Source organism: Onychomys torridus, chromosome 14 (assembly GCF_903995425.1).
Source record: "Onychomys torridus chromosome 14, mOncTor1.1, whole genome shotgun sequence".
In the NCBI taxonomy this organism is placed as follows: Eukaryota; Metazoa; Chordata; class Mammalia; order Rodentia; family Cricetidae; genus Onychomys; species Onychomys torridus.
Window position 1 is genome coordinate 78,009,006 of NC_050456.1, and position 2,254 is coordinate 78,011,259.

The 2,254-nt window shown below is 41.3% G+C and overlaps 1 pseudogene; it reads right to left on the bottom strand.

Moving 5' to 3' along the window:
- Positions 1 to 1,568: 1,568 nt before the first annotated feature.
- Positions 1,569 to 1,886, bottom strand: LOC118595697 (annotated as a pseudogene).
- Between the last annotated feature and the right edge of the window lie 368 nt (positions 1,887 to 2,254).

The window sequence follows — 2,254 nt, forward strand, 5'->3', positions numbered from 1 at the left end:
TGTGCCACCACCTTCTGGCTTACCATTTCTTTTTTAAAGTTCTCTTTAAGAGACAGTACAAATAATCTCTCCTTGGATCCAAAATCTTGGGAGATGAGGTAGAAATGACAGTGAGTGAACTGGACACAAGAGAGGCAGTGTTTGACCCTTGGTTCACTGGGATGTTAAAGGAAGTTAAGTCAGCAGGGAATTTGGTACAGGTATGCCACTTTTTTTGTGGCTTTGCTGAAACTCATGGTGGGTCATGATCTTTATAAGGCAGAAGAGGACATTGCTATAATTAACAAGATAATTCCATATAGTTTATCTGGTAATTAAAAGAGGTTTATTTTGGGGGTAACTTACAACCAATAAGGGGTTATAATTACAGGATCCAGGAGAGATGAGGTACATAATTCTCTGGGGAACTCTGATTTAGTCTGCAAATCCAGCTTCCAGGACCATGAGGAGCTAAGAGAGAGAACACATATGCATCTCATATCTTAAGGGGTCTCCTCTTGGTCACACCCCAGGGGCAGGTCACAGGCAGGTGTGGCAGTTACTTGCTACTACACTAGGAGCAGTGTTTCAAGGTCAAAGCTGGAACAGTTACCCACTATATCTCCTCCCTTTTGTCTAAATGAAAGTTCTAGCATAATATGAAACTATATACAATAGTAACGATTATCAAATATTATCCAGGAGGAATCAGGGGTAATGACTACAACCAACAAGAACAACAGGAGTCTCGTGAGAGTAAGCTTGCCAAAGGTGTGGAAGAGGTGCAGGAGATCCTTACTGTGCCCACTGCTGTACCGCAAAGAATCTTGACGGGTGGGAAATGGTTCAGCCACTGTCCTAGCAGGGTGGCCAAGGTTGTCTTCAGGTGAAGCCCACGAAGGGACCAGAAGCCTCATGTTAAAGAATGATCTACAGGATCGGAGGGATAGATCATTCAGTAGTTAAGAGCTCTTGCTGCTCTTGCAAAGGAACAAGGTTCAATTCCCAGAACCCACATAACATCTCAAAATCATTTCTAACTCCAGGTCCAGGAGATCCAATGCCCTCCTCTGGCCTCTGAGGCCACCAGGTATGCTCATGGTGCACAGACATAAACTCAGGCAAGACACCCATACACATAATAATAATAATAAAATTTAAAAGAGGAAATGGATTTGCTGGTTTCAAATAACAGAATATATGAGCCACAGTAGATCCCATTCCCCCTTGTCTTAGCTGGGCAGAACAGCACAAACTTGCCTCTCCTGAGCCTATTTGTGGTGTGAGAGATATGTAGAAATCCTGAAGCAGTAGTCCAGAATGATAGAGTGAGATAGCTCATGGACTATGGATTACAGAGGGCTAAATAAAGTAATGTCTTCCCAGCCATGCTGCTGTATCCAAAACTGCTTTTTTAAAATTAGAGGGACTCATTTATTTGACACATTAAATTATGCAAAGAAAAAATATATGCAACTGCATAAAAAGAACCACATTTTCACATTACTAAACACAGCAGTGGCCAAAAATAACGAATTATAGAACGGACCCCAGGGTTTAATGCAAAAGACACCGTGTACAGAAAAACTTCAGGCTTCTAACTTCACTGAATCCAGAACTACACATGTTTCTTTATATTCCTTGACCTTCTCTAAGTCTTTTTCACTTTCTAATATCTGCTGAAGATTGGTATATGCAGTTTCTAACCCACACTGGCATTCTGGGATCATCATCTGGGACTCTTGCAGGATTTCTGCCTACTTAATGTTTTCACCATCTTCAACCTTCATTTTTTCTATCTTTTCTTCTTGTTACTTTGCTTCTTTCTCATACATCACTTTTTCTTTGACCAACCACTTCACCATGCCTGTCTTGATCTTGATCTGCCTCACTCAAGGATTGGCCATGGTCCCTAGAGAGCTGCAGGAAGGAGGGGTAGCTTATTTATTTATCTATCTATTTATTATTTATTTTATTTATTCATTTATCCATTTATTTATTTATTTATTAATTATTATTATTTTTTAAAAGACAAGGTCTCACTATGTAGTCCCTGCGGGCCTGGACTAGCAGACAGGCCTCAAACTTGGAGATTCACCTGTTTTTGTCTCCTGAGTGCCAGGATTACAAGTGCGTGCCAACACACCTGGTACTATTTCTAATATAATATGTGTCTGTGTGTGGGTGCGGATATGTGAGTGCAGGTGCCCATGGAGTCCAGAAGGGGGTAATGGATCTCCTAGAGCTAGGGGTAGAGATGGTTGAGAGCTGCTTG